Source organism: Vulpes lagopus, chromosome 21 (genome assembly GCF_018345385.1).
Source record: "Vulpes lagopus strain Blue_001 chromosome 21, ASM1834538v1, whole genome shotgun sequence".
Classification (NCBI taxonomy): domain Eukaryota; kingdom Metazoa; phylum Chordata; class Mammalia; order Carnivora; family Canidae; genus Vulpes; species Vulpes lagopus.
The window spans coordinates 40,300,439-40,313,369 of NC_054844.1; the positions used below are offsets into that span (position 1 = coordinate 40,300,439).

The 12,931-nt window shown below is 43.2% G+C and overlaps 1 long non-coding RNA gene across 2 annotated transcripts in view; it reads left to right on the top strand.

The window, feature by feature from the left end:
• LOC121480227 overlaps positions 1-8,973 on the top strand; it is a 44,298-nt gene extending 35,325 nt beyond the window's left edge. Inside the window, exon 4 of one of the 2 annotated variants that reach the window (XR_005984914.1) lies at positions 133-8,973. This is a non-coding gene — a long non-coding RNA (uncharacterized LOC121480227). The remainder of the gene's footprint in view (positions 1-132) is intronic. The other variant, XR_005984915.1, reaches the window with a different exon arrangement.
• The last annotated feature ends 3,958 nt before the right edge of the window (positions 8,974-12,931 follow it).

Genomic DNA, 12,931 nt, shown 5'->3' on the forward strand with positions numbered 1-12,931 from the left:
CCCAGTTTAATGGGGTGGAGGAGCTTGGGAGGGATGTGTGCTTTGCGCGCTTGGAATTGGTTCCTTCAAATGGATCCTTTCCGAACCCAAACTGCAAAACCACTTAAACTGGATTCTTCTTTACTTCACCAGAAACCTTCAGGTCCCTGCGCTTTTTAACACAGGCGCAACCAGCAAAAGTAGAGAACCTGGCTGTGTTTCAGAGGTGAGGCTGTAACTGACCATGGTTACATCATGCGTTGTTGGCATGGTGCTGTGTGCATGCAACTGATATTTATTAATCTTCTCATGTTTCTCCTTTGTGTCTGGTTATATTGCTGGTATTAGTGTTTCTTTTATTATTTTTGAAATCCTTTTTTATTATAAGGCTTGCAATTCTGGAAATTTCAGAACAGCTTGAAATTTTAGGACCACAAATAAGGCACATTTAAGATGCAAAAAAAAAAAATCTTTTAAAATTATATTTTTGGCTTGTACTTTAAATGGCCTCTCTGATTTGGATATTTTAGTTCTTGCATCAAAAGTAGTTTTCATAGGAAAAGAGTGTATTTATAAATGAATCAAATGAATACATTCCTTAAAATACATGAATGCAGGTGATTGAAGCTTAAAAGCTATGCATGTTCATACTCTAAAGCCTCAAATAATGGAGGCCTGTGATCAGCAAATGTTATATTGAAGACTGATGGTTTGTTCATTTAGCTCTGCCTCGGTGTGGGGGACATACTTGAAGATGTGAGACATCTTGAAGGTGTGAGAAAATGTAATTCTTTAAAGTGGGAGAGGAAGAGTGGGAAGACAGTAAACACAATCATAATTTATAAGTTCCAAGTCTCAGTCTGCATGATTTTGCTATTCTTTCCTGTGTGTTATCTCACTTAATCCTTGAAGCACCCTATGAAGTATGTTACTGTTATCTTCACTCTACAGATAAGGAAACTAAGGCCCTGAGAATTTCGTGCAAGATTAGAGAACTGCAAAGTAAGGCCTTGAACTTAGGCTGTCTGGTTTCAGGTCCAATGTACTTCTCAGCACTGTATTTCTGCTAGTTAGGAGACATTATAGTTTAAAAATCGCCCAATTCATAATAACAATGCCAACATGAGAACTCTCTGCTAATTCACTGGTCCCTTATGGACATGAATGAGGCAGTGGATTTTCATCTGGCATATATCGTACTGCTTATGGTACTGTGCTGCGTGTTACTCATCTTTTCTTTTCCAGCAGCACCACTTGTTTCTTTTCTGCTCTTTCCTTCCTTTTATTCTTTTATACGCACGTTATTTGAAAAAACGATCTTGTAAAAAGATAAAGTAGGCCAATGCTACCCACCTCACCCCAGACCTCGTCCTCTCCCCAGGGAAATCAGTTATCAGTTTGGGGTATAACCCAACTGTTTTCTGTGTGTGTTTGCACAGCTGTGTGTATCACACAGTTTTGTGTCTTTAAAAAACACACATGATAACATGCTATTTTTTATTCTGCAATTTGTTCTTACTGTTTTAGTCAGCTTGCCATGCCCATGAACATCACTTCACGGCAGTACATTTAAATGGAATTCATTCTTTTTAATCATTACAGAACATTCCATGCATTGTCACTTTTACTGCTTCCTCTCTACCTCTCCTCTGCTTTTGAAATGACTTAGGGGCACATCAAGCCAACACTAATATATTTGAATTTATGGTGCGGGTAGAGACAGGCATAAGCTTTATGGCTCGTTGAGCATTAATAAGAAAGGAAGGGAGTGTGGGAAGCACCGACCCCAGCCCTCTGGATTGAGGTGAGAGGCTGAGGCAGGTGTGGTGTCACCTGTCAGCAGATTTGTTACCTCCCGGCCTCTGAATTTTAGCACGTTGTTGTTGTTGTTTTAATTGCACCTGTTCTCCAGAGATATATTCCTTATTTTTAAGAGATCACAGTAACATACCCGACAGAGTGCTGTGAGGATGAAATAACACACAGGAAAGAACATCACAACCGTGAAGACCCAAGCCTCATAAGTTATGAATTGTGTTTGCTTATTGTCCTCTTTCCTCTCTTTCCCTCCACCCCAGATATTAGGTCGTGAGGCAGTTCTGCAGAGAAGGGTAGTTAGCAAATGGAGCTACAGACATTGTTATTAGATATCCTGGAGCATGAATGTGCCTACAGGCATGCATTTTAGAGACTGACTTAGCTCTGGACTCCAGTCCCGAATAGGCTATTTATTAGTTGTGTGGCTTAGGGAATGTTTTGTCATATGTAAAATAATGGTTAACTTAGTCTGGGGTGAAGTATACCTGAGATCATGTGTGTAAAGTACTTATACGGTTTCTGGCATATAGGCAAGCCAGCTGCTGTCAGCTGGAGAAGCTGCGATGTCTCCACTCCGGTTTTCTGCTTTGAAGCATCACTGTCCAGTTTCCTCAGGCATGACAATAAAGGCAGGCCTAATCTCAGGATTAAAGCACAGTCACTCCTTGTTCCTTTAGTCCATATATATATATATATATTTTTTTTTTAAGCACTTCTTTCCTGATCACCTACTGCACATCTAATACTCTGCTGGCTACTGTGTGAAACATAAAGAAAGTGCATGACAGGGCTCTTGCTCTCCAAATGCTATGGCTATTAAATTGAAGTGCCTTGATATACCACATTAACACAGGAAAGAACCTGTGGATGAAAGGCATACTGTACTATGCCATCGGGGTAACATAGTAACATAAACACAGCACGGTAGTATGAATATACATGTCCAGTGGCTAATTTATCAAAAAATTTTCTGTTAATTACAAAGATTATATATATATATATATACTCCCTTAACACCTGCTTATGCGTTCCTTATATCTAGCCTCAGAATTATTTTAGAAGCTCATCTGGGCCTCAGTTGTGGAACTTGAGCTATTAAATTAGCTGCTAACCGGGGCTGGTTTTCTGGCTGGGGGCTGCTCTCATTCCCTCTCCAGAGAGTGCTAGAAAGAATGAAGTCACCAGAAGCTGGCGCAAAGGAGCTGCTCTCTGTTCAGCCTAAGTCTTGATTGAATAAAAACATGCAGATGTTCCATTATTCTGGACAAAATAGCCAATATTTAGTAAGCAGATAAAATCCCCCCAAAGGAAGAACTGTCATAAAGAGCCTGAGGATGCCCCATAAAGGAACTGAAAGTCCTTACTTTGGGGGAGGGAGCATTCCTAAGGAGTAAACCTAGAGTATTTCTCAACTGTCACCCTCGTCCTTCTCAGCCTAGTAAGCTTTCTCTTGACCCACAGAGCCCATCTTCTGTTGTGCATGTGAACCCATTCCAGCTGGCTCATAGTGGCCATAAAAAGCCACCTCAGCTGTCAAGCACAGAAGCCATGTGTGGCCTTTGGTTTAAGAATCAGTCCAGGCAGCAGATGCTCTGAGTGCTCGGAGAGTGGCATGCCTCTTCCTGATACAAGAACAAGCACCCTTTGTCTTAATTCCACACTTAAAATCTGGGATAGAAAATTCTGAATGTCCTTACTTTTAAAGGAGCTGTGTTAGATCATTCTTATTAGAAAAAAGTCACGTATAGTATAAAAAAGTGTGATTTATCAGAGAACCGTTTTACTGCTGAAGGGATTTCTCAGCAGGCAAAGAATGTGATCATTAAATCATAACCCCTGTGAGAAAGCATAAGGTACAGGACATGTCATTATTAGGTTAAGTGGGATTCAAAACACTCTGTCTCCATTACCCCTTTCTGGAGATGATATTCTTATTTTTATTTGCTAAAGCGGGGCACCTCCTTGAAATTTTTGCCTAGACACCCAGAATAAAAATTTACAGTGTATTAGAATTCTAAAAATAATTTGATCCCACATTTTGCAGAGTTCAGGGCTCCAAAAATATGCCTCCAAATCATTATTGGTGATTATTTTGCCCTCGTACAAAAGGTGAAAGCAGCCAGTGTATGAGACTTTACAGAGAGGCCATTTTCCAAGGAAGAACAAAGAGAATGGAGAGAGAAGCTGCTTTGCTTTGTCTGAGCCGACTCCCTCTGAGGATCACTGCAGGAAAGGCTCAGAGGTGTGTCCTTGTCCATTAATTTAGTAACACTAGGTCCAGCAGTCCTGGGATGCAGGGAAACGTGAGCCTACCTGCACTGTATTAATGTTATCAACTGCCCTGTTCATGTATCCTCTCCCTGGAGGACACTCTTATAACACAGTAACCCTTAGGGAGACACTCTCTCCTTTACCTCTGTTTCTCTGCTGATAAAGCAAATGCCAAGCTTCCTTTTGGATCATGTTCCTGATTCTCTAAGTTACTGTATATTTATTGCTCTTCTTCATGTTCCAAACACTGAGCTCTCAGTGCTCATCTGGGTGGATCCAGATTGTAAGGCTACAGCCCAAATAATCAGTACAGGGCAGCCCAGGTGGCTCAGCAGTTTAGCTCGCGCCTTCCGCCCAGGGTGTGATCCTGGAGACCTGGGATCAAGTCCCACATCAGGCTTCCTGCATGGAGCCTGCTTCTCCCTCTGCCTGTGTTGTGTCTCTCCCTCTCTCTCTGTCTCTGTGTCTCTCACGAATAAATAAATAAAATCTTAAAAAAATAAATAAATAAATAATCAGTACAGAACTTGGGAGGCCCAACCTTCCTCCTCCAGGACCCTCAAGAAGCCTTGTGTTCCAGTTAGATCCCTAATTAGTGTGTTTCTGGTGCTACTAGACAAAAGAGAGGCCCCTGTTCTGAACCAGAGCCTGTAATTTATGCCTACAGCTATACCCTGATGGGAGATGGGGATTTTCATTTCAGAGAACAGGGAGCTGATCAACAGCATGACTAATCCAAACGAAAACGTCCACGTCTTTACTCCCTTACTAGAAGAAAAACAGAGATGTGCGATTTTTATACACTTAAATGCACTGAAGCTCTGCAAGCGGGAGGGACATAGAGCATCATTTGGGCACTTGAAGGACAGGGCTCTACCGGAGAAAGCATCAGCTAATGAAGGGCAACATAAAGTTCCTTCCTTTATTTAACGTGGAAGCTACCGTCTGGCATCATCTTGCAGGTTACAATTCCCGGCAACCACGCCGGCTCAGGAGCAGAAGCGCAAACCCCTCGTCTTCTTTCTGTGGGCCTCAGCCATAGGGGGAGAAAGGTGGTGCCACAACTCTCTCCCAGTGGATGATGATGACGTGTTCTAGGCAGATGATTGCGGAGGCTCCTGTCAAATGAGTGAAGAGAAAGAGGAAGTGGGGAGAGGAGGAGGGACTCAAGAAACCCCACTGCAACAATCCTGGAATAAAAATGAGGGGCCATTATGGGAAATGATAAGCGCGATCACCGCGAAACTCAGTCCCTTGCCCGTTGTTTGTTTGTTTTTTCCCCCAATTATGATAAGCACTTATGATATTTTGTAAATAACTTACAGCAGGATAAGATAAATGAACGAGAGTTCCTATCGGGTTCTATCTTCCCTCTGCTTTAGGATCGTCTCAAATAACAATGATCCTTTTTTTAGCTTTAGGAAGCTTTAAAAACAGTCAAGCCCTTTGGAGCGTTGGGTCTCCAAACCATAAGGTTTCCCTTCTGGACAGAAGAGCTGCTCGGGTTGTACCCCTCGCTTTCGGGCCCGCGGGGTCGTGGGGCATATCGTGCAGCATCCCGAGCGCAGGCGACTTTGGAACGTGGGCCCAGCCCCAGCGGTCCCGGGAGGCGACGCCGCAGCCTCGGGCGAGATCCGCGCTTTCCCCCTTCCCGCCAGCAGGCGGCGCTGTCTCTCGCGGCGCCCGCAGCCCCCGCCCCGCCCCGCCCCTCGCTGAGGTCACTTCCGCCGCGGCCTGGGGAGGCCGCCCCGCTGGCGTCCTTGCTCCCTGCTGGGGGTTGTGTTTTGTGGTGTTTTGGTCTTTATCCAGCGCTGCCCGCTAACGTCCCTGAACCACGATGCCCTTGTGACCGTTTCTGCTACTTTAAAAAAGTTACTTCTTGGGTCCCTTGAAAGAATGGAAATACTAAAAAACAACAACCATGTATTTGTGACTGCGTGCTGATTTTTTTTTTTAACTTCAAATGCATGTCGACTTAAATAAAAAGAGCCTCTGACCCGACAAAGAAGGCGATATATGTTTTAAAAAAAATTAGAATGCTTAAACAAACAAAAAAATTCCCCTTCCTGTTTATTCCAGACTCTTCTACAGGGTGGAGAGCGGCTCGCGAACATTCAGCTGCGGCGCCATCTGCCGGCCGCGCCGCGTCGCTGCAGGCCCCGCCCGGCAGGGACAGGTGTGGGCTGCAGGGGGAGGCCGGGCCTTGGCCCAGCAGAGGCTCTGGCGCCCAGCTCCCGTTCACAGGCAGCTCTACTTATCTAAAGAGAGTTGATTGATCCTCTGCAAGAAAATGGGCTCGGTTTGGAGGAGCCCTCAGGCCTAAGTGTACTGGCAAGCGCTCTGCAGGTGTTCTCAGAAAACCTGGGGCTTCGAGGGAAAAGAGGAGGCATGATTCATTTCATTACACCTGCGCCTCTCTCAGGGGCAGGGCTGAAAACTGAAACTGGGTTTTTCATCGAGGCACACGGGGACGTATCAGGGGCAGAAGTCAGAATGTATTTGTTCTCCTGAATTTTGCTGGATGGAAGGAATTTCAAAGGTTTAAAGGGGTGACAGAAATAAAATTAATCTGGGAGTGGGGACGTGTTAAAATGCGGCCTTGGCTGTGGTTTGATGTAAGGTCACTAAGCCCGGTGCCTTTTTCCAAACTCTTGAGTCAGTTCTGATTTACTTGAAGATTTTTCTATTTGGGAGACTTCAGGCTCTTTTCACACAGAGGTCTAAATCCATTTGCAAATGCATCTGTATACGTACCACAGCACAAACCTGCATTCACCATCGTTGCAAACTTTATTAAAAGCCATAATCAGAAAATGCTTTGGGGACTGATAGAAAGCAGAGTTTTAGAGCAGGATTACAGTGGGCCCACCCATCTGGAAAAATATGGTATCACTGATAGGAAACACTTCTAATGGAAAAATGTTAGCAAACGTAGTTTTGACCCTCCAGAGCTTGATAATAGCTTTCTAGCAAAAATGAATTTTTGTGTTCTGGGATGAGTTTACAGTTTACTGTTACAGTTTAGTTTACAGCTAAAAGATGAAGTAGCTTTACCAACAATACAATCTATAGGAACGTAACTGGTTGTGTAGTCCTTGGGGTCCACGTCATGTGACTTTCACATACAGTCAGTGTTTTATAATGATGTCCTTTGGTGCTTCAATAACTACATCCTCCTGGTTGGGGCTTACCTGATTCTACGGCCACAGTGAATAGTTTCATAGAGAAAATGTTAACCCTCCACATGGGCGCTTGAGGAAGGTACACAACTAAGAAAACAGATGAGAAATAAAGTAAAAATCCATTGCAATGATGTGTGGGTGGTCTGTATCAGAGAACTAGAAGGCCGAGTATATTTTCTGGGTTTGTTTTTTTTTTAATATTTTCTGTTTTGAATGAACAAAGAGTTATTGGGTACCAAACTGTGACCAGTATAGGAAAGATTTGATGGTTGATGGCTACATCTATCATACCTCTCTTCTACTAATGTATTTGTAGAGGAGAGTCTTTCATAGACATAAATTGCTTGAAAACAAACCAACACTGTGAATAGTGGCATGAAACGGAGACTTGAACATTCCTCAGTGAAGATCATCTCATGGCCTCTGTGCCAGGACCGTGAAGGAGAGGATCAGAGGTGGAACAGTGAAGAGCCAGATATCTTAAGCCTTCACAGTCTTTCCTCTGTTGTGGCACAAGGCAATCCCTGAAAACTGAATGTTTTATTTTTTGTGCTTCTCCTTGTTTCTTTAATGAATTTGTTTAGAGGGTGCCTCCACCCTTAGAACAGAGCCAGACTTCCCAAGAGTATTCATTTAGCACTATTTCTGGTGGACCTAATATAAAAAGGCTGCCCATTCCCCTAGCAATTGAGCCCGGGTTCAAATATTTTGCTTTTTTGGAAAAAAGCAAGGGAAAATTTTTATAGAGATGACCTCTCCCTTGACTTACAGCCTATTCTAAATTGGGCTTTTGAGAGACTGTGACCAATCTCTCCAGAATTGAATAGAAACAGATTGAGCTTGGTAGAAATTTCTGTCTGAACCCTACAGTTAGGTAGGTGTGTCTCTCCTGGTCAAAATCCTAACTTCACAGAGGAGTTGCCTGACACTGTCAATTAAGCTCTCTTTCGTTCTCTCAACATAGATCAGTTCTCTTCTCTCCCATTCCTGCAAAATGTCAGGCTAACTCCTGCTCAACCAGTGGGCCTTGGCTTTCTAGTCACTTCCTCTGAGACTTCCTTGACTCCCCAGGTGAAGAGAGGGTGCCCCTGCTGAGTTCCCAGAACCTCAGTTCCCCATCATGGCTCTATAAAACTTGTCACTGCTTCTCTCTGTCTCCCATACTAATCTCTTACCTCCTGTGAAAACAGGGCCATCATTATCATTATGTTAATTTTCCATCCTCAATACCTAATCTGTGCCTCAGACCAAGCAGCTGTTAGGTAGGAATGCAACACATGGAGATGGGAGGGAAGGGTCTTCCCAAGGGAGGAACCGATATGAACACATACACAGGTATAGGCCCGGAAGAGTGCCTATATGGGAGCATGGATGTGGTTTGGCTAAAGCTTCGGGGGACTAACAGGAGAGAAGACAGGAAAGCATCTGGGTGGTTGTGGAAATTGTGAATATTAGTTCAAGGCAGTGGTCACCAAAGTTGAAAGAGTTACACATGTTGTAATTTCTGATGTATTGTGTATTGGATAAGTGTTTGCATATATTTTCATCAAAAACATGGAGCCCATTCCACTCGTGGAATATCACTTAATTGGCAAAACCAACCTACATGGCTAAACCAGTCAGTTAAACAGACTTACTTTCTGTCAGAAAAAGTTTAGCTTCATTTTCTAATTAAAAACACTATATCCCAGGGCGCCTGGGTGGTGTAGTTGGTTCAGCAGCCGACTCTTGGTTTCGGCTCAGATCGTGATTCAGGTTTGTGGGATCGAGCCTCCTATCAGGCTCTGCACTCAGCACGGAGTTGGCTTGGGATTCTCTCTCCCTCCCCCTCTTCCCCCCATCCCATACATAAATAAATCTTACCAAAAAAAGTGTTTTTAAAAAACACTATATTCCTACAAGGTCATCCACCACCTCATATGTGACTTCTAAGAAAGCCGTTGTCCACAGCACAGAGGCTTGCCAGTATTTTCCAGGGAATGAGATAAAGCACCGCCCTGTCAGTGTGTCTTACTTGGCTCTCAAGAAATTCCTTGTCAAGTATAGTGCATTCTCAGATTATCCCTTCGTTTGGGGACAAAGCACAGTTCAGATGGCTCAGGGATGGTTTTCTGTTGTAAAGAGCCAGAGCAATTGGCAAAGGGTAGGTAGAGAAAAGAAATGAGCTCAATGCCAGCCATTCCCAGGCAAGTCGCTTTCAGGAGAGGGTACATTTTGTAGTTAAGAATCAAAATTGAGGGATCCCTGGGTGGCGCAGCGGTTTGGCGCCTGCCTTTGGCCCAGGGCGCGATCCTGGAGACCCAAGATCGAATCCCACGTCGGGTTCCCGGTGCATGGAGCCTGCTTCTCCCTCTGCCTTTGTCTCTGCCTCTCTCCCTCTCTCTCTGTATGACTATCATAAATAAAGAAAAATTAAAAAAATATATATTAAAAAAAAAAAGAAAACCATAAAGAAGGGAGAACAAATGCATTTACAGTACTGTACTGAGACAAAATTACCGTATAAGTTGATCTGTGCAGTTTAAACCCGTGTTATTCAAGGATCAACAAACCCCAGTTTGAAAGGTGTGGTTTTCAAGAACCTATATTTAGGGCAGCTCTGGTGGCCCAGCAGTTTAACGCCACCTTCAGCCCAGGGTGGGATCCTGGGAGACCTGGGATCGAGTCCCATGTCAGGCTCCCCGCATATAAATTTTATTCATAGGGGTGCTTGGGTGGCTCAGCGGTTGAGCATGTGCCTTCGGCCCTGGGGTTCCAGGATCGAGTCCTGCATCAGGCTCCTTGCATGGAGCCTGCTTCTCCCTCTGCCTATGTCTCTGTCTCTCTCTGTGTCTCTCATGAATAAATAAATAAATAAAAATTTATTAAAAATTTATTTATAATCTTTTAAAGGTTTTTAAAATTTATTTGACAGAGACAGAACACGAGCAAGAGGAGCTACAGGGGGAGAGGGAGAAGCTGACTCCCTACTGAGTAGGAAACCCAACATGAGGCTCGATCCCAGAACCCTGAGGACCATGACCTGAGCCGAAGGCAGATGCTTAACCAACTGAGCCACCCGGGTGCCCCTATTTATACTTTTTAAAAATGTCCTCCTCTTAAACTTCTTATATTGGTAGATGTTTATAATTTATATACGATATGGGATCCCTGGGTGGCACAGCGGTTTGGCGCCTGCCTTTGGCCCAGGGCACGATCCTGGAGACCCGGAATCGAATCCCACGTTGGGCTCCCGGTGCATGGAGCCTGCTTCTCCCTCAGCCTGTGTCTCTGCCTCTCTCTCTCTCTCTGTGACTATCATAAATAAATAAAAATTAAAAAAATTTATATACGATAGACGTGCAGTTTTAAAGTAAATTACATATGTGTCTGTCAGAGGATATGTAAGCATTAGTTTACTGATAAGCACATGCAATCAAAAAAAATCTGAGAACCACTTTTAGCTAAAGTGGAAAATCACTGAAGATTTCTGAGTAAAGGAGTAGAAATGAGCATAATCATTGGTTGTAGGTGACAGTAAGAGACAGTACCAAGCATGGAGGAAGATACACAAAAGGACCATCCCTGCCTTTGTTGAAGAACTGGCAGCCTGACTGACACGTGAAAAAACAAATAACGATAGTAAATAATAAATAGTGCATCGCTAATTAAAGGGAGGCAAATAAGGATGAAATTTTAAAGAATATGAAAAGAGAAATTGTTTTTTATTCTGTTTTTAAACATGCATTTCCTGCAAAAAGAACTGAACTTTCAGCAAAGCCCTAAATGGTGATGGCCTCACTACACTATTTTTATTTCAAATTCCAAGCATTCTATTTGGTCATGTTCCTCCTTCTTCATCTTTAACCACCAAATTGATGTTTTATTTTGATTTGGGGGGCCATGTCCTTCAGTTCTTAGAAGAATAAACACCTAAAAATGTGAGAGTTTCTTATTAAGAAGGATTACATCTGTAGTCCTGATCTTTCAGAAAATATCAACAATATAATGGTGAAAATGTTCAGGATAAAAGAAGTCAGAGAAGTAATTTCAGTAGCTTCCCTATTTTTTAAGAAATTTTCCTATACCCAGAATTTCCCAGAGAGAGGGATTTTAAAAAGTTCCCGAAGAACATCATAATAAGACATAATAATACCTTATAGTTGTGTCTAATAGATCCAGTCTCCAAGGATTTTCATGATCTTATCCTTGCATTCCCATTGAGTGTAAGGGCTATGAAAAGGTCAAGAAACATCCCAGACTCACCTCTTCACAGGAGCTCAGCGTTCCTGACAAACACTTTTGGAAAGAATCCTGAAGTGTCCACCTAGATGCGTACTCAGACCCCACTCTCCTCCCAGTAACACCATAGGCATTGTTTTAGCCATTGAGCAAAAGAAAAAACAAACCTTTGAGAACGTAAGTACAACTTGCCAAGTACACAATTACTATGTGGCAGAACTGGAATTCAACCCAGGTCTGTCTTACTCAGAACCTGTTTTAGTGCCTGGAAGGCAACTGATCATTTTAGATGACACAGTTTCAGTAGAGGGGTAGAGTTAGAAAGTGGATTACGCAGCGTTTAGTCACTTATTATTCACGAAATTTTTGTTGAGAAGGGTGGGACTTCCAGTTATGGCAGAGTGAACAGGTGAGCAAATCCTCTCCCTTAAAAAGCCATTACAGAGCTGGAAAAAATTGATGAAAACAACCATTTTTAGCACTTTGGAGATAGTTCAAAGGTATATAACAATATGAGGAGTGTTTATGCTTGAACAACTGCTAAAATTCTGTACTAACAGCAGGAATCTGTGGCCCTCTTGCCTGGGGATGCTCCCATTTTCCAGCCCTCTTCCCTCCAGCCCACTCATCTGGAAATTTTACCAAGATGGGGAGATGCCCATAGGACCAGCATCTTTGCTGCCACAGCCAAAGAGGGCTCACTTGATTTGGAGCAGAAGCAGGCCAGTGATTCTACTAACCTGAGGTTACTGTTGTGGTGGGATGAATGTACACATTTACAGCTGAGAACAGAGGGCTTAAGATCACTACGGACTCCTAGCTGACCTAGAGGATTCGTGCATAGAGAAGCTATGAAAAGGCCCAATGGAAAGTAAAAGTAAAAGCCTAAACTTTGAATGTGCTCCTGTGCCCCCACACAAATTCAGAGGACAGAAGCCTTATTGGCTTGAGGTGTGTGAGCATAATTTCCATCCCATGATTGGCTGACCATGGGGCTAATTAGGTACAGGGACAGGGGTGACCCTATAAAGCCAGACCAAAAAAAAAAAAAAAAAAAAAGCAGAGATAGGAGCAGCCACACACTTCAGAGAGACATATTGCATAGGCTGAACTTAGGCAAATTTCTAAACGTATGACACAAAAGACAGCCTTAAGAGAGAAAATCAGAATCCAGAGTTGCTACAATATATTATTTTAAAAATCAAGTTTTCAGGGCTCCTGGGTTGTTCAGTTGGTTAGGGGTCTGGCTTTGGCTCAGGTCATGATCCCAGGGTCCTGGGTTGGAGCTCTGCATTGGGCTCCCTGTGCAGCACAGAGCCTGCTTCTCCCTCTGCCACTGCCCCCAACTTCTACTTGCTCTCTCTCTATCTCAAATAAAATATTTTTTAAATAAATAAAAATCCAGTTATCAATAAAATATGCATAGAGATAGGGAAGTATGACTCATTCTCAGAAAAAGC